The following is a 20,613-nucleotide window of genomic DNA, read 5'->3' as shown; positions in this document are numbered from 1 at the left end:
CCTTTTATTTTCATACTGTGAATTCTTCTTTGAACAAGGTTCTAGGAGATTTGAGTTTACATTGTTTTTTTTTTTTTTTTTTTTGGTTGAATAGTGGAAAGGAATGTCTCTTTGCTTATTTCAACGGACAGGTAGTCTAAGTTGATCTGCTTTCAAATTTCATGATCGTATTGTAAAGTAGAGGACCTTTTTAGTCTATATTTTCTTGTCCAGGCATCGAAAGTCCTGAGTGAGATATGATCCTGTTGTTGGCTTATTATTCTGCTAGTGAATTTAACTGTGGAGGATTTTCTTCTGTCTTCTAGTATGTGAAGCAAACACTCTTGTTGAGCTTTTAAATTATTTGTGGATGAGCCCTGCACCTACAATAAATTTTGCTGCTCTTGATTTTACTCTGTCAAGTTTTGCTTTTGAGCTAGTAGACGCTGGAGCCCAGATTGTTTAGGTATATATCACAGTGGGTCGTAATTAGTGCCGTATATGTAATTTTGAGTTGTAAATTTCAGTTCAGTATCTAGGGTTAGGGTATTTTGGAGACTGCTTTTTTTCTATTTTGGTATTACATATTTTGATTTAAAGTTTGTTGTGTCTATTTTTTCGATCAGTGGAGAAGATACTCATTGTTTTTTTTTCCTCGATTTATCTGTTATTGAAGTTCCTTTTCCCATTTTTCTAAGCGTTTTATTGAATTATTTAGGACTTTTTCAGATTTCTGAGGTTGCTTGTGTGACAGATTTCTATATCATCCGCATAGCATGCTATTTTTGTGTCATTTATTATGTGAAGATGAATATTGTTCGTATAGATGAGAAATAAGAGGGGGGCTTAAACAGAACCTTGTGGGACTCCAGCCCAAGTTCGTTGCATGTTAGAATAAATTCCATTAACTTTTAGTTTCGTGTTTTTTCCTTTCATGAAATCTGAAACCAAAAAAGAAGACAAACGTTTATCTTCAAACGCGATCGAAGACAGCTATGAGAACCATGAAGATTGCTATTGTCTTCTTTGGTGATTTTTCTTGAAATCCATCTATAATTGATTGGCAAAGATAAAATAATTGATCTTCTGTACTGTTTTGAAACCTGTATAATAACTGAAAAATCCAAAAGTTGCCACTTAAGTATGCAATATAAGATAACCAAAAAAAGGGTCATTAAATTTTCTGCATGCAAATTAATTATCTTTAATGATTTAATGATCTTGAAAATGCCTCTGATACTTACGCAAAAATTATAAAAATAAAAAAAATTAACGTGAGTTTATTGCGGTATTATAATTTATTTAAACCGCAGGCACCTCTCTTGGCATTGACACCACTAGACCACGGAAGGTGTCCTGTGATATTTTTGACCAACTAGAGAGAATAACTTAAGGAGGTCAGCCACCGAGCGAGGCATTTATGATGATAGTGGGAATGCTGCGTTCCATATGATTCCACATATGATCAATGGGATTCAGAAGAGAAAAATTAGGAAAACGTGTCACACGGAATGCATGGATATGATATATGAATCATGCTTGCACAATGAGAGCCTTTTAAGATAAGGTGTTTTCTTTGTAGAAACCTTCATACTAGTCGAACCACATTGTCACCATGTAGCGCAATGCCTGATCCATAATAATTCCAAAGGCGGTTAATTTTTACCTGTACTATTTTCATTGGCATTACTGGATGAGAAGGGTCAGTAACGTTCATGAGAATAATCACCATGCTTTTTTTTTTAAATTGATTTTTAGTCCTAGCTCTTTAAGAACATTTTTATTACTTCTTTATTAACTGCTTTTCTTATGACTGACATGATTTATGCATGTTTTATGTGACTCTCAACCCAGGCAGATCATAAACCTTAGTACATTAGAGTATTCTGAGGACTAAGGAATTTTTTATTTTTTTTTTATATAAAAAAAGTTAACCCCCTATACACCCCTGAATGTACATATCAGGAATCTGATGATGAATGTTTATTTTCATCATGACCATCAATTTTCTGATATGTTCTCTTAAGAGGTGTATAGGATACTGTGACAGTACTGCACAATTAATTGTACATTATTAATGTCCTATGAATAATTTTCCTACAAAATATAGAACCTAAAGATTTAGTTTGGCATAAGTCAGATATTAAAATAGAGAAAATTTTGGATTCATCCATATTTTATAGCCAAATATAGAAAGAAAGTTAAAAGTTTCTAAAATTAAAATTTTAGAAACTTTTACTTTTCTTTTAGCACATAGCATTTCAGAATATAACCTTGGGCATTGGAACAGTACCAAAATTACATTTTATGTGTCCTTTGTCCGGATTAGGAGTTAAGGTGTTGCGGCTTAAAGCTATAACTATTGGACCAGAGGGCTGCATGGTGTGTAGTGCTTGTGGAGAGCTCCTGAACAGATGTGTCATTTTCAGTAACAATTGGTGAATTTGCATAGTATTTACATAGTATTATTTACTTTTAGTATTTTAGCATGACTGGGTGATTTTGGGGTGATTTCTGAGTATTTTAAATAGTAAATTGATAGACACGATTATCGCGCAAATAGTAGCCATAAAGAGGAATACAACAAAGATGGCGTCCAGGACGCCATCTTTTTGGAACGGTTGGAGTCTGGTAAGACAACGATAGTGGAGTGAATGTGTGCAGAAAGTGTAAAGAATGTGAGGATTTAAAGGGTGTTTCAGGTCGTGAGAGTGATATCGTTGTTGAAAGTGAGAATCTAGAAAATAGTGATATTTGCGAGAGTAGTATGATAGTACCAGATAGCTGTGAGAGTGGCGTTGAAAGTGAGAATGAAGGTAAACATACAGAACGAATGAATGAATTATCGGAGAATAAAAATGATGACAATGATGCAATGAGTGAGACTGCTGGGTTACGTGGAGCGATACACAGGGCAAATCGGCAGCTGCAGCATTGGCAAAAATGTTTACCGAGCGTAGCGACTGATAAACGGCAAAAGTATGATAGAAAAAATAAGAGTATGATAGTGAGTGTAAACAAAATGAAAGAGCGAATGTTGTATGGAGATTCCTTAGTAAGAGGTGTCTTAGTTGAGAGTTTAACAAAATCGTACCAACGTTAAGGATGTAAGCGTGAAAATTAGAAAGCAGAAGAAGAGGGTGCAAGAATTGATAATGGTGGCAGGTGTAAATGATTTGAAAGGAGACAAAATGGCTAGGAGTGAGGATGTGAAGGAATTGCTTGAGAAGGAGAGAGTTAGGATGGCGAGTCTGTACCGCAGTATGACAGTAAAGGGTATAGAAGGGCCATAATTGCTAATGACTATATGCTTGAATGATACAGGACAAGTGGTGTGGAATTTGTGGATGTGTGGGGTGAGTTCGATGGGCGAAAGGATTTATATAAGGTGGATGGATTACATTTGAATGGATTTGGTGTACGGAGATTTGAAAAGGTGTTGTCGAATGTAGTGGAAGTGGATGTGCAGAATCAGGGAAACTAGAGTTATTAAGGGGGGAGAAGTAGATATGCAGACTTTAGGGAGAGAGGTGGGTTTATGAATGTTTATAATATGCCCAAGCGAGTACGAAAGACTACGAAACAGAATGGGATAGTTAGTATAATGCATCAAAATAGGGATGGGACAAATGGGCTTCTGCAATTTATGTATACTAATGCCAGAAGTATTAGGAACAAGAAGGAAGAATTTTTGGCCGTAGTTGGCACTTCAAGGCCACAAGTTATTGGTATTAGTGAAACATGGCTGAAAGAAGATGATATACCTAGTGGGATTGAATGTAAGGGGGTATGGTGTGTTCAGGAGTGACAGGGAGAATAAAATGGGGAGGAGTGTTATTGATGATAGCTGATGAGCTGCAGCCAAGGAGAATAGATGTGGAACTGCAGGATAGAGAAAACAGCACATTTTAGGCTATATGGTGTGAGATTGAAACTAACAGAACAAAATATACAGTTGGGTGCTGCTACAAACCAGGTGATTCAATAGATGGTGGAGATAGTATGCATAAGCAAATAGGAAGAACGAGTGGAAGGAGGGTAATTATTATGGGTGATTTCAACTATGGTAACATTGTTTGGAAGGAGAAGAGGACACATGGGAGGAAGGAATTGGATTTTATGCGATTATTAAGGGATAACTATCTGCGAAAACATGTAATGGAAAACACTAGGGGTCAGAGAGTGCTTGACCTAGTAATTGCATCTGAGAATTTGGCTGTAACGGATATTACCACATTGCCACCAATTTGTGAGAGTGATCATAGGGTCATGATTTGGTAGGTGACTAATGGTGTGGAATTTACAATTAAGACAGGGTACATGTGGAATTATCGGGAGTTTGATTGGTTCAGTGCCATGCATATAAAACTGCAAAGGCTGGATGTTGATAGTGCATGGGAGGCGGTTAAAAAGTGTTTGCAGGAGGCAATGGCTGACAGTATACCTAGAGTCCGAATAATAAATCAAGTAGGGATTAAATGGATGAATAACACCATTAAGCTTGAGCTGCAAAAAAGAAATAACTGTGGAGGGAATTTAAGGAGAAAGTTGACCATTAGGCACATGAACGGCATAAAGCCCAGGCCAGAAGGGTAAAAAGTGTGGTAAGAAAAGTAAAAGCGAATTATGAAAGAATCCCAAACAGTTTTTTTCGCTATGTTGCAAGTAAAAGAAAAAATGTATACGCAGATTGATTTTAAAGAATATCCGATGGTAGGGAGGTAACGGAATTAGTTGATATAGTTGAATTACTGGGCGAGCACTTTGCTAGAATATATCATCCAGGTGGTGACATTGCAGGATTGAATGAACCAATAGATTATACAGGAATTATGGGAAATGAAGCGGAGGTGAGTGGTCTATTACAAAACCTCAATGTCAATACATCTGTGGGATTGGATGGTATACCAGCTGTTGTCGTACGTGAAGCGATTAAAGAATTGTCAGTGCACTTGACCATTTGGTTTAATTTGAGTCTCTGGTCTGGGTTAGTCCCGAGGGGGTAGAAAGAGGGGTAAATACTTCCACTGCAAAAAGGAGGATCCAAGACTACTGTTATAAATTAGCGAAAGATTAGCATACCAGTAATCGTTGTCAAGTTCTTTGAGAAATTAGTCAAGAGAAAAATACAGGATTGGATAAATGAAAATGGGATACTGTGTGGGGGACAGCATGGTTTTGTGAAGGTAGATTATGCCGCAGTAACTTGCTCACGTTCTATAACATAGAGACGGCTGAACTGGATAAGGGTAATGGGTTTACAGCGATTCTACTGGAGCTTGCTAATTCCTTTGACAGGATACCACATGGAATTCTAATCATTAAACTGCAGCATATAGGATGGATATAGGATTGTGAGATGGATAGGAGGGGTTGATAGAGAGATATCAGAGAGTAGTTTATTCAGGAGTAGAGTTCAAAAGAAGGCCTGTGACTAGTGAAGTGCCGCAGGGTTCTGTTCTTGGACCACTACTTTTCAATTTGTTCATTAACGATATAGGAAAGGATCTGAGAGGAAATGTTCACTTGTTTGCTGATGATGCAAAGTTGGGTAGAGCAATAGTGTGCACAGGATGTCAAAATTTTGCAAGATGATTCGAATAGTTTGCAGGACTGGGCAAAGGAAAATGGATGTCGATTTAATGTGGCAAAGGTTATGCATTTTGGGGTGAAAAGATTAGCAGCAGTATATCACATTGGTGGAAACGTACTCAAGGAGATTGATGAGGCCAGGGATTTGGGAGTGTTGGTGGATAGGGAATTGAAGTTTAGGGGCACATCGCAAAAGTGGCCAAATCAGCTCATCAAATCACTTGGTTGCTGAAAAATACTTTAACAAGCAGAGACAAAGAAGTTTTTGTTCGTCTTTATCGAGCCTTGATAAGAACCCATCTAGACTACTGTGCCCAGATATGGGCGCCATGGTTTCTTCTTGATGTGGAGGAGGTGGAGAGGATTCAGAGATGAGTGACGAAGATGATAGCAGTTCTATGGAATGAACCTTATGAGAACAGGTTGAAGATTTGAGGGTTGCAAAAATTGGTTGATAGGCGGAAAAGGGGTGATATGATTGAGACATTCAAATTACTGAAGGGTTTCTATAAGATTAATTCAGAAGATATTTTTGAGAATAGGACTGGCGGTGGGAGGACTAGAGGCCATACATGGAAGCTGTGCAAGAATGTAGTTAGCAATGGTGTTAGAGCTAGGTTTTTTTACTTGGAGAGTGGTGAATGAGTGGAATAAGCTGCCAGAGTCTGTTGTGGGTGTTATGACTGTGAATGAGTTCAAGGCGAGGTATGATAGATACTGTGTGAATGTCGAATAGTTGTTCTTGACGTGATGTTAGGGCTTCCCTCGATGAGTCTGTCGACTCGTTGGAGTTGTTCGAAATAATAATAATAATAATAATAACTATTAAGATTATCCTCTAATGATTAATTGTATCTTATCTATATTGACATGATGGAGGTCGCTTGTCATGTAAGGCTCTAAGCTATAACTTGCCTAGATATGCATCAACCTGCCATACTATTGCCTTATACTTATTTGTAGGCAAGGGTAAGGCAGCTTGATGCATAATCTAGGCAAGCTATAGCTTAGAGCAGGGGTCGGGAACCGGTGGCTCCGGAGCCGCATGCGGCTCTTGGCTGAACAAAGTGCGGCTCTTTTATATTGAATTAAAAGATGCATAATTAATACGAACAACTGAATATTGTTTTTTGATATGGCCTGTTCGTTCGTGTCGTTAGATACTCTGCATGTGTCGTGTGTTACGAATGAAATTTTTGCATAATCGAATAAAAATAATCGCAGAAAACAGCGGATTCAATAAAATGTGTATAGAGAAATTTGCATTTATAGAAGTAAATGGAAATCCGCAATGTTTAATTTGCCATCTTCAACTTCAAAATAACAAATCAAGTAATGTCGAACGACATTTGTGAGGAAAACATTTAGACTTCAGTACAAAATATCCTTAGGGTGATAATACTCTTGTGTAGAGGCTTAAGTGCTGTGAGGACATTATGTTGGAGGTTTAATGGACTTTTTTACAGCACTCACAAAGAATTAAAATAGAATTTAATAATTCCTATATTTCAGACAGGACAGACAGGCAGATCAGCATCCATCCGCCTAGAGGAACACAAGTCGTACATCGTTAAACACAACTATGGCCATTCAGGCTTGGCTGACCATGTTTTGGACACCACCCACAGAGTATCATGGAAAAAAACCACCATGCTCCGCCACAGCAAATTCAAGAAAGAGAGACTTTTCTTAGAAGCAGCAGCAGCTCTCAAAAACCAACCAAATCTTAACAAATACGGTTGCATTAAGCTTCCGAAGATTTGGGAAACAGTCATCGCCAGAGGTCCCACCTTACATTCCAGGCCACCTACAACTGCCCTTAGAGGGCGCTCCACCTAGATAGGACTTTATTGTCACCCACGTGGTTGGGCTTAGTATTGTAAGTTTTTGTGTGCATGTTACATTAATTGTCTTTGCAATCCCCGTAGATGTCCTAGTGACTAGGACGAAATATAGGAATTATTAAATTCTATTTTAATTCTTTGTGAGTGCTGTAAAAAAGTCCATTAAACCTCCAACATAATAGGGTGATAATAGAAAAAAAGCGATTGAAGAATTACAAAAGAAATCATTGCTTCAGCAAAAATTTATATGCAAATATAAAAGTGGTATTCGATATCTGAAAGTACTGAATTAAAAACAAATTTAATTTTGCTATTATTTATTATGTTCAATAAAAAGTTTTATAAAACCGTTACACATTTTTTCACTGCGCACTGTTTTAATAATACATACAGTAGATAATTTTTTTTTTTGAAAAGTGTCATGCAAGGCTTTAAGCCAGAGGGGAAACCTTTTTGAACCAAAGAGCCTTTCCACCAAAAAAATTAATTAACTGCAACTTTGAGTCACCAGGAAAAATCATATTGAAGTTGTGGCTCCCAAACTTTTGTTTTAATTAATTTTTTTGGTGGAATGGCTCTTTGGTTCAAAAAGGTTTCCCCTCTGGCTTAAAGCCTTGCATGACACTTTTCAAAAAAAAAAATTATCTACTGTATGTATTATTAAAACAGTGCGCAGTGAAAAAATGTGTAACGGTTTTATAAAACTTTTTATTGAACATAATAAATAATAGCAAAAGCTATATACTAAAACATTTCCCCCTAGATTTGATGATAACATTAATGATGTCATCAATTCTCCATCTCAATGGAGGCAGAAGGATTTTCCTCCTGACACCCGGGTTTTTCATCTTGCGTACTAACAAATCGGCAATAAGAACCCATGCTATCTCTCTACAAACAAAAAATACTCATCGATAGGGGGGTAGATGTCGCAATAGTAGTAGGGCCGTCGTCATGTGTAGTCGAAGAATTGAGAAGTAGAAGAGACGATGAGATGAGTGTAGCGGATGAATCCTTGGACTACTTGAGGTGTCAGGTAGTAATAATAATAATAACAAGAAGAAGAATAAAATCCACAGGTGGCCAATGAGAGATAGCCGGCACAAGACTCTCTCACTAATTAAAATGGCTTTCAATGTTGAATTCAAATTTATAATAAATAAAAATAAAAAAAATGGCAAACATACTCATGTCAAAGAAACAATTGTACATTGATGTTGTCGTGTAAAATTATATTTTTGGCCTACTATTTTCATCGAATGCTTATAATTTATGAAGTCCAAAAAAATTAAAGAAAAATGAATGAAACTAAAAAAGATATAAAGTCCCTAAATCCTGCAACCTTAGACTGCAGTTTAGTTAACCTATTATTATTATTATTATGTGATACCCCCAACGGGTTCCAGGAGAGCACTTTACTCTGTCTCCACCAATTCACCCGCTATGTACGAGGGCTGTTCAATAAGTAATAAGACTAATTTTACTCTCGCGAAACCACTGATCACAATATTAATTTCTGTGGAATAAAGAAATGTTGCTGTCTGTATTAACAAAAGAGGTTGATAGATGTGCCAGAGTGTTACGTGACTAAACGCAAGCTTGTTTCTGCGCGCCTACGTAACGCGACCAGTCGTAGAAATGGAAGCGTCCTTGGAACAGCGTTATGCGATTAAATTTTGTGTGCGTTTGCAAAAATCGGCATCAGACACTTTTAACATGATACGCGAAGCTTTCCACGATGAAGCAATGTCGAGGGCAAGTGCTTTTCGCTGGCATAAAACTTTTAAGGAAGGAAGGCAAAATGTGGAAGATCTTGAACGTGAGGGAAGACCTTCAACGTCCATCACAGAGACAATGATCAACACAGCAGCGATTATCATCAAGGAGGATCGCAGTTTCTTTTCGGTGGAATTGAATGAAAGATGCAACGTGCTTTCGTCGAAAAAAAAATGGATTAACTTCTAGTCGCTGAACTTGAGGGGCACCTTGGGATAAAATGCTTTCTAAAACTGAATATGAAATTGCAAGTTAACTCTCTGTTGTTATGTAAATCATACTACAGATCTGCATGCCAGTTGAAAGTTCACTTACGAAAATGCATATTTGAAGCTACGGAGAATATTAAGATACAGAAAATACATATATTAAGCTATTTTAATATTTTATGTTTCTGCTTGTTATCATATGAAAAGACCAGCGGAGTCATTACTGAAAAATCACAATTAAAAAACAAATAATTGGACTTTTGGAAATTGTTCAAGACATGGAAATAATGCAATAGAAGGGCAATTCATGCAAAAGGTTTGTATTTTCGTATAATATTTATCATGTTTGAAACCTTTTGAAGTTTCAAAAACAAGCAGTTTTTCCTTACATGGTGTGAAATTATGTATATATTATTATATAATTAATATTCTTCATCTTAATAATTTTAACGAGCAAAATGAGACATTAAAATGTTTCTTTTTTCATTCATGCAGACATGCATGTTTCAGACATGCAGTTTTATTCGGTATTCATTGCTTGTTCTCTTTTGCAGCTATCTTGCTGAATTGTCGTTTACCCTCTCAGCAAAGTGACTTCACACCTGAGCCGCCTGTAATGCACAGGATGTGTATTACAAATTTACTTTGCATACTCTTGCGTTAACATGTTCATTGCTAATCACGCGATATCGCGGGATGCGAGTTCTCACCAAACGGCCGATGACGCGATATCGCGTGGACGTCGCTAACTAACTAAAAAAATAAAAACAATTTGGCCACCACACGAAATTCCAATTTTCAGCTTGGCAATGAAAGTGTTAATGACAAAAACAGGAATCTGCTTTCTTGTCAAATATAATTTGCTAACTAGAAAAAAAAAAAAAAATTGCTACAACTATCTCTCATTCAAAGTATTTTAATTACATACAGATAAGCCATTATGGTATTCATAAATGACTTGAATGAATCTTCATGACGCTTCATTAATGTAACTTTTAACATCTACACTGATCTGTCTTACTAATGAGATGGATCTGTGAATAAAAACAGAAAACAGCTTTTCATTGAACCCCTCCCATAATGTCTGACAATATGTATATTGAAAGGGAGTTTGATCTGTACTGTGGGACTCTAAGGCAGTTTAATTAAAAATCAGCAGCTTCCATATAAAATATGTCCATCTAGAAAAATCGTACGCAAATTTGTTTGCTCACACTTGGGTTAGGAACTATCACAATAATATAATTTCTGAATGAATATGATTTATTTTCTAACCAAGTTAAAAAAGTGCCTAACCTGTGTACTGCATTCTTCGCAACAAAGATCAGATTTAGTAAAAGGTTTTAGGAGTCGGGTAAAGCATAATATTTGATTTGGCCAATGAAGCATATTCCAGAGGCTGAAATGAATAATCCTATTTCCTCAAATGCTGAAATACCACTCACTCTGTGCATCGTAACCTTATTAGTTCTGTAAGTATGGATGACGCCTTTTACTTAAAAAGATGTACATTTTAATTCGTGCTTAGGAGATGAAGAACATTTATAAAAACTTTTCAAATGAAGGTGAATTCGCGGGAATCGTATGGAGAGAAAAGTTTTCTTTATCTCGCAAAGCAGCAAAGTGTCCCGAAGGGTGCAAACGGATTTATAATTTCAAAATTATTTTTATTATCCCACATAATCTCCCTTAAGACTAATACATTTCTTTCAGCGATGCTCCACCACCATTATCCCGTTCCTGTAGTGGTTCCTCACTAAGATCTGCAAATACCCCTCTACAGCTGCAATCACCTCTTGATTCGTAGTAAAACGCTGACCAGCGAGGAAGAGTTTTAGTTTTGGGAAAAGACAGAAGTCAGAGGGAGCTAAATCTGAAGAATAGGGTGGATGTTCCAACAATTCATAATGCAGATCCCTTAATTTTTCCCATTGCCAAAACACCTTTGTGGGCAGGTGCATTGTCCTAATGAAAGATGATTTTTTTCTTCTACAAAACGGGTCTTTTCTCACGAATTTTTTCATCTAATCTAGTTAAAATATCGGAATAATATTCCCCGGTTATTGTTTTACCCTTTTCAAGATAATTAATAAACAAAATGCCTTTAGCATTCCAGAACACCGATGCCATGACCTTTCCTGCTGATTTAACAGACTTTATCTTCTTTGACGCCGAACAACCGGCTTCTGTCCACTGTTTCAGGAGCGCACCCATGGTTTAATCTTGGGGTGGCCCGAGTTGAGTAGATGGTTTGAGAATACACACTACGCATTGCATACAACCTATGACTGAACATCTGCAATGATCGCTAATTCATAAGTAGTATAGAAATCAGTGGCGGCCATACATAATCACTGCGACACTGCAGCACTCCCAAGGAAAAAATGAAAAAATTAAAATTTGTTTGTGTTTATAAATAATAATAATGCTTACAATTTATTATATAAATTCAATACAACATTAAAGGTTACAGCTTATGTTTTGAAATTGATTGAATAGTTAATAATTGGAATTGTTTGATTAACGCTTTATATTACGAAACAAATGCACTGCGATCTAACTCAGTGTCGGAATTATCACGTTCGGCCAATTGCAGTTATACTCGCCGATATTCGTTTACGCTTGTGATTGCACGTTACAAGTGATTCCGACACTGCTCGTTTGGGCAGTGTCGCTTACAGATAAATTGTATGCATGCGCTCGTTATTTCTATGAGATACGAAACTTTTATTATTGGTGTTTGTTCGTGGTGAGTATGAAATATTTTTAATAAAGCAATTTTTTAATATGTAAATTTATTTATTAATAAATTGGTTACTGATTAGGTAAAAAAGTTTTTTTTTTTTTGAATTTTGTATATGCAGCACCGCCACTTAAAATTTTCACCGGCCGCACTAATAGAAATAGAAGACATGGCACAACATAATTTACAAAAAAAAACATCAATTTTAATTAGGAAAAGATTTTTGGAAAATTTTCTAGTATTTTTTCTTTTTTGGGGGGGAGGGCCCATTATCCCCCCCTTTGGGTGAGCAACTGCACTGTTTTGACTGCCTGCTTGGATTCTGGTGTGTAATGGTAAAAATCCAAGTTTCTTCCATAGTAATAAATCGACGCACAAAATCCGTTTTATTCTTATTAAAACGCTCCTAGCACTGTTCAGAGATTTTCATACGAGTGCGTTTTCGATCTGCTGTGAGCAAGCGCGGCGCCCATCTTGCGCAAATCTTTTTTATTTGCAATTCTTCATGCCAAATATATCCTACACGTTATTTTGAAATGCCTATAAGTCTCAGCAATTTCACGCACTTTGACTCGCCGGTCATCTAATACTATATCGTGCACTTGATCAATGATTTCTGGTGTTGTTATACTTTATGGATGTCCTTCACGTGGATCATCCTCAAGACTGGTACGGCCAGCCTTGAAGATGATTCACGCTAAACTCGGCAGTCCATTTCTTAATTGTCGAAAAAGAAGAAGAGTGCCCATAAACGTTTTTGACCTTCGAATAAATTTCTTTTGGCGTTAAACCTTCTTTTACAAAGAATTTTATAACCGCAAGGGATACAAACAACACTTTTGCTTCAGACAGATGTATAAAACAAACTACTTGATAGATTGACTTGCAATTTCACATGGATGCTTATGACAGATGTACCAACTTAGAAAAAAAAATCTTGCCCATCGTGTTGCCATCTATGGTCGAGGCCGAGAACTTTTCAGACGACCCTCGTACAGTTAACATGAATAATATACTGCTCTCATAGCCTTACATTGTTTTGGAAGTAATCTCAAAGAATAAAAACAACGGTGTGAATCTATAGTCGAAAATCATGACTAAATGAAAATATTTTGATCTTGAGTCTTGGGTAATTTTTTCATTATTATCATATCCTTGATTTATCTTTTTACATCTTAAATCTTTCACAATCGTCTGACTTTTCTCTGAATGGTTGTAAACTAAATATCATTTCTTTACCCAGTTTGATTCCCATGCATTTTAATGTGGAATTCTTCCTTATCTCATCAGAAATGATTCATTTATTTTGTTTTTTCGTTTGTTTACAGAATATGTTATAGTTCACAAAAGAGTATTCTGTTTTATTCCTTTACTTTACCTAAACAAACAGTTCTGGCATGAAGTATGTTCCCGACTATTCTACGTGTATATAGAAGCTGTAGGTGTTACATTAATTGCTTCAGTATCTCGTGATGCAAAGCACTCTTTCTTTCGGATGGGTACGAGTATATTGCTATGCATTATGGAAAAGGTAATTTCTCATATATTGGCGACGATGTTTATTCAGTGTCCCATAATTCAAAGCACACGTCCTTTCGAACGTGTATATTACTATGTATTATGGGAAAGATAATTTCTCAGACCAGTTTCGACTTTTATCGAAGTCTCATCAGTTGGTGCTATAATAAGCCTTTTTATGTCACGTTTTTTTGAAACGTTTTGAAACTTAGGGGCTACCCTGAGTGTCGAGTCTTCAAAATTCGAGTCATCAGAATTCAAGGAGAACCGGCCTACCGGTCCGGAACTCGGGGGGGTTGGACGCAGTAGGCGCCAGGGGGGGAGGAACCTCCCTTTCGAGTCTTCAAATTTCGAATCATCAGAATTCAAGGAGAACCGGCTTACCAGTCTGGAACTCGGTGGGGTTGGGCGTCGTAGGTGCCACGGGGGGTGGGGGTGGGGGAGGTAGCACCCCTAGTAGTTATATATTTTCCATGATACTTCATGGCGAACTTTATTTTCTTACCCTTGATAAAAGGTTAAACCAAGAATAATCCAATAATCTTGTCAGTGTTATATTCTTTGTAGCTAAGCAATGAGCTAAAAAGAATACAATCTCTGTAATGCAGTATATTTTAATAATATGGTTACCCACTATTTTTCTATTACTTATATATGGAAAATATATGAATTTTGCCTTGATTTAACATTAGTATATTCATGATCGTACAGTGGTTCTGATCGGTGGCAGTTTTTAGCATGCCAAGGAATAGAGCCGCCGTTGAATATCCTGGAGTGATTCCGTTTAGGACTCATAAGATTTGAACAATGATTTCGGGTGATTCAGTGAAATTTAGTGTAAACCATTAAATCACTTGCTGGTTTTCGAGTTGATTCCCGTATTTTAATAGGAGGTTAAAACCAGTTTGGGTAATGACTGTTCTCGTAATGCTTAGCAATATACATTTTTTTTTGCTTTATGGAATAATGAGGCAACTGATGTGAAGTCAGCAGCCTCCATATATAATTAGACTAGTTGTGAAGATACTTATCGCGCAAACTTTTTTTTGCGCGATAAGTATATATTTTCACATGGATGAAAATATATACTTATTTTGTTTGTTTGGGTATATGATTAAACCAAGAATATAAATTCTTATCAAGTATAATATGGTTCGTATCTAACTATTAATCAATATCTCGAATTGTTGTAATATGGATTCCCGATCTTCCATGTGTAAAATTACTAATAAAAAAAGTGACAGCGTTTTATAATTGCTTGATATTTTTTAAACCTGGTTTTGGAGATGTGCTTTGCATTATGGGTAAATATTAAGATTAGTCATCAGAGCTTATTCTGGGGGGGGGGGGGGGTGGGGGGGGGGGGGGGTGGGGGGGGGGGGGGGTGGGGGGGGGGGGGGGTGGGGGGGGGGGGGGGTGGGGGGGGGGGGGGGTGGGGGGGGGGGGGGGTGGGGGGGGGGGGGGGTGGGGGGGGGGGGGGGTGGGGGGGGGGGGGGGTGGGGGGGGGGGGGGGTGGGGGGGGGGGGGGGTGGGGGGGGGGGGGGGTGGGGGGGGGGGGGGGTGGGGGGGGGGGGGGGTGGGGGGGGGGGGGGGTGGGGGGGGGGGGGGGTGGGGGGGGGGGGGGGTGGGGGGGGGGGGGGGTGGGGGGGGGGGGGGGTGGGGGGGGGGGGGGGTGGGGGGGGGGGGGGGTGGGGGGGGGGGGGGGTGGGGGGGGGGGGGGGTGGGGGGGGGGGGGGGTGGGGGGGGGGGGGGGTGGGGGGGGGGGGGGGTGGGGGGGGGGGGGGGTGGGGGGGGGGGGGGGTGGGGGGGGGGGGGGGTGGGGGGGGGGGGGGGTGGGATGAACAGTATAAAGCTCAGGCCAGGATGGTAACAAGGGTGGTAAGAAAAGCAAAAGCAGATTACGAAAGGAAATTGGCCATGCAGGCTAAAGAGAATCCCAAACAGTTTTTTCAATATGTTGCAAGTAAAAGGAAAAATGCTCATGGTAGAATGATCTTAAAAAATGCTGAGGGTAGGGAGGTAACTGAATCAGTCGATGTTGTGGAATTACTGAGCGAACACTTTGCAAGAGTATATCATCCAGGTGGTGGCTTTGCGGAAATGGAGGAACCAACAGCTTATACTGGAATTGTGATGAATGAGGTAGAGGTAACTAGTCTATTACAGAACCTCAATGTCAATACATCTGTGGGATTGGATGGTATACCAGCTCGTGTCGTACGTGAAGCGGCCAAAGAATTGTCAGTGCCCTTGACCATTATGTTTAATTTGAGCCTCAGGACTGGGTCAGTCCCAAGGGGGTGGAAAGAGGGGAAAATAGTTCCACTGCACAAAGGTGGTTCCAAGGCTGCTGTTGAAAATTACCGGCCAATCAGCATAACAGGAATCATTATCAAGGTCTTAGAGAAAATAGTCAAGAGGAAAATACAAGATTGGATAGAAGAAAATGGGATACTGTATCGGGGACAGCATGGTTTTGTGAAGGGTAGGTCATGCCTCAGTAACTTGCTCACGTATTATAACACAGTGACGGCTGAACTGGATAAGGGTAATGGGTTTACAGTGATTCTGCTGGACCTTGCTAAGGCCTTTGACAGGATACCACATGGAATTCTAATCAGTAAATTGCAGCATATGGGAATGGACATAGGGTTGGTGAGATGGATAGGAGGGTGGTTGACGGAGAGATATCAGAGAGTGGTTTACTCAGGAGTAGAGTCCACAAGACGGCCTGTGACTAGTGGTGTACCACAAGGATCTGTTCTTGGACCACTGCTGTTTAATTTGTTCATAAATGATATAGGAAAGGATCTGAGAGGAACAGTTCATTTGTTTGCTGATGATGCGAAGTTGGGTAGGGCAATAGTGAATGCAGATGACGTCAAAATTTTGCAGGATGATTTGGATAGATTGGAGGTCTGGGCTAGGGAGAATGGATGTCAATTTAATGTGGCAAAATGTAAGGTTATGCATTTTGGGGTGAAAAGATGGGAGGCAGTTTACTGCATTGGTGGAACCGTGCTCCAGGAAATTGATGAGGCACGAGTTGGTGGATAAGGAATTGAAATTTAGGGGACACATTGCAAAAGTGGCCAAATCAGCTCATCAAATCACTTGGTTGCTGAAGAATACGTTGACAAGCAGAGACAAGCAGGTTATTGTTCCTCTGTATCGAGCCTTGATAAGACCTCATCTCGACTACTGTGCTCAGATTTGGTCACCTAGGTTTCTTCTTGATGGGGAGGAGGTGGAGAGGATCCAGAGGCGAGTGACCAAGATGATAGCAGGTCTGTGGAATGAACCGTATGAGAACAGGTTGAGGATTTGTGGGTTGCAAAAATTGGTTGATAGGCGGAGGAGGGGAGATATGATTGAGACATTCAAATTACTGAAGGGTTTCTATAAAATTAATTCAGAAGATATTTTTGAGAACAGGGCTGGTTGTGGGAGGACTAGGGGACATCCATGGAAACTGGGCAAAAGTGTGGTTAGTAAAGGTGTTAGAGCTGGGTTCTTTACTTTTAGAGTAGTGAATGAGTGGAATGCGCTCCCTGAGTCTGTGGTGGATGCTGTGACAGTGAATGAGTTTAAGGCGAGGTATGATAGATACTGTATGAATGTCGAATAGTTGTGATGAATATGATTTGGGGCCTCCCTCGATGAGTCTAATGACTCCCTGGAGTTGCCCGTAATAATAATAATAATAATAATAATAATAATAATAAGGTGTTTTAACCTTATTAAATAAAAATCTCAGGAGGAGATATAAATGTAGAAAGTATTTTACCTTGGGTATAATAAATGTTAAAGATACCAAGCTATTTTAAACCTGGTTTTACTCTCTCTCTCTCTCTCTCTCTCTCTCTATATATATATATATATATATATATATATATATATTTTTTTTTTTTTTTTAAATATAGATATAGCGACTTAAAGAACCGAGATGACTTTTAAAGATATTAATGAGAATAATACAACACTAGTTTCGGCTTATAACAGCCTTCCTCAGGTATTCATAAAGGAAAAGAATAGTAATAAACATTGAAGTATCTAAAAAAAACTGGAAATTACAGGTAAAAATTGCCCCACATAATTGATACATAAAAAACGTTGTATTTTTTCAAGTTGTTCTAACAGGCGTGCAATTGTTTATTGCAAGTGTGTGTGTGTGCAGGCTCACGTGAACGCCAATATTGAATAACTGCAGCATGGCTATCTGGGATGTTATAACTCAAATTGTTGTTTAAGTGGACAGGGTTCAGCAGGATATCCCTTGATTCTACAATTTTTCTCTCAAACTCATCATCACAGCGAAAAATATTTTCTGATCTACTCCAGCAAACAGAGTGGCTTTGTTGATCATCATTATGATTATTTGAAAAAAGAACATGACTGGATAACGCAGTTGCATGAGATCTTTTGTAAGAGATGTCTCTCTTATGCTCTTCTGTACGTTGTTCAATAGATTTAGTTTGTCCAAAATAAGGGATATTGCAATCGCACCATAATTTATATACACCTGGATATTTTAGGTAGTGATGAGTAGGCTTTGGATGGCTGATTAGAGAACGGATTTTAGGAAGTGTGGTGAAGAACGTCCTGATATTGTATTTTTTAAGGACTTTAGCTAATTTTTAGAGACTGTGCTAATGTATGGTATGGAGATGCTACCTTTAAAATTAATAGTTTGTTGTGCACTGCCTAGGAGGATCCAGAAGAAATTTCTTAATCGTTTTTTCAGAGTATCCATTTTGTTTAAAGATAAGAGTGAGGTGATTTATTTCTTTTTGTAGTTCATCTGGTTCATTCAAGAGAGAGCGTGCTCTGTGTCCTAAGATAGATATAGTTCCAAGTTTTTGTGGTGGAAAATGATAAGAAAGATTATGCAGATATCTATTGGTATGAGTAGGTTTTCTGTATATAGAGATTTTTAATCTTTCAGAGCATCGTGTAAGCATGACATTCAGTAAAGGTAAGGAGTTATTATTTTCTAGATCAGCAGTAAATTGTATATTAGGATGTTAGATGTTTAGATGATGAAGAAAATGTATGAGAGATGTGTGCCCGTGATTCCAAACAATAAAACTATCATCAACATATCGTTTCGAAACTTTTGGTTTAAATGAGAAGGAAGATATGGCTTTCGTTTCAAAATCTTCAAGGAAGATGTTAGCTAGAACTGGGGACAAAGGATTGCCTATTGCCAGGCATTGTTTTTGTTGGTAAACGGATTCCTGATATCTGAAGTTTCCAGAATGAATGTACTTTGTACACGTACTTTGCTAGCAAACATTTTTTTGGATAATTTTCCCTTTAGTAATGTAAGTACTTCGTCTGTAGGAACGTTAGTAAATAAAGATATAATGTCAAACCTTTCTAGAATGTCATTTTCATTGATGGGAATATCTTTTATATGAGAAACAAAATCTGTGGTGTTTTTGATGAAAGATGAAGATTTATTGGAGAAAGACTTGAGGTACTTTGCTAGATATTTGGAAAGTTTATACGTAGGTGAGTCAATTCCTTTCACAATTGGGCGAAGAGGGATGTTTTCTTTATGTATTTTGGGAACTCCATAGATGCGTGGGATAAGAGGATGTAGAGAGCGTAAAGAGAGGCGAACATTATGAGGATGTTCACTCGTAGTCTTTAACAAGTTGTTTGTCCGGTTTTATAATTCTCTTGTAGGATCTTCCTGAAGAATTGAATATGTCGAATCTTCAAGTAATTGAAGCATTTTGTTGTGGTAATCTTCAGAGTTGAGAATGACCTTGGAATTGCCTTTATCAGCAGGTAAAATAATAATGTTACTGTTCTGTTTTAGATTTTTTAGGGATTGTCATTCAGCCAGAGAAATATTATCTGTTGGAGGTTTAGCATTATTGATAATGAAAATCGATTCAATACGAAGAAGTTTCGCCAAATGATTAGGAATGAGTGAACCTGCCTTTTTTATTTTTGTAAGAAGAGATTCTTTACGGATAAATTTTGGTGAGGGAATGAAATTGAGACCTTTGCTAAGAATATCCGTTTCAGCATCCGTTAAAATATGAGAAGATTTGTTCATTACAACTTTTTCAGAATTAATACGGGCTTCACTATGACCAGATCTGTTTTGTATCCTTTTTAGATTATTAAATTTCCCGATAAGAGTATATTTATTCTTCTTTTGTATTCCTGTGGCTTGTGCTTCACTGTTAATGATAAAATCATGTAAGTTAACATTATCCATAATTTCTTCAAGTTTTTGAGTTAAAGATCTTTTAGTGCTGAAAGAAAAGATTCATTCGGGTTACTTCAGATATCAGGACTCCGTATACCAACAAAAACAAGGCCTGGCAAATCCGTTCTCTAATCAGCCATCCAAAGCCTACTCATCACTACCTAAAATATCCAGGTGTATATAAATTATGGTGTGATTGCAATATCCCTTATTTTGGACAAACTAACAAATCTATTGAACAATGTACAGAAGAGCATAAGAGAGACATCTCTTACAAAAGATCTCATGCAACTGCGTTATCCAGTCATGTTCTTTTTTCAAATAATCATAATGATGATCAACAAAGCCACTCCGTTTGCTGGAGTAGATCAGGAAATATTTTTCGCTGTGATGATGAGTTTGAGAGAAAAATTGTAGAATCAAGGGATATCCTGCTGAACCCTGTCCACTTAAACAACAATTTGAGTTATAACATCCCAGATAGCCATGCTGCAGTTATTCAATATTGGCGTTCACGTGAGCCTGCACACACACTTGCAATAAACAATGGCACGCCTGTTAGAACAACTTGAAAAAATACAACGTTTTTTATGTATCAATTATGTGTGGCAATTTTTACCTGTAATTTCCAGTTTTTTTTAGATACTTCAATGTTTATTACTATTCTTTTCCTTTATGAATACCTGAGGAAGGCTGTTATAAGCCGAAACTAGTTGTATTATTCTC

Source organism: Typopeltis vanoorti, chromosome 4 (assembly GCF_054136105.1).
Source record: "Typopeltis vanoorti isolate ZY-2024b chromosome 4, IOZ_Tvanoo_1.0, whole genome shotgun sequence".
In the NCBI taxonomy this organism is placed as follows: Eukaryota; Metazoa; Arthropoda; class Arachnida; order Uropygi; family Thelyphonidae; genus Typopeltis; species Typopeltis vanoorti.
This window is presented reverse-complemented; position numbering follows the sequence as displayed.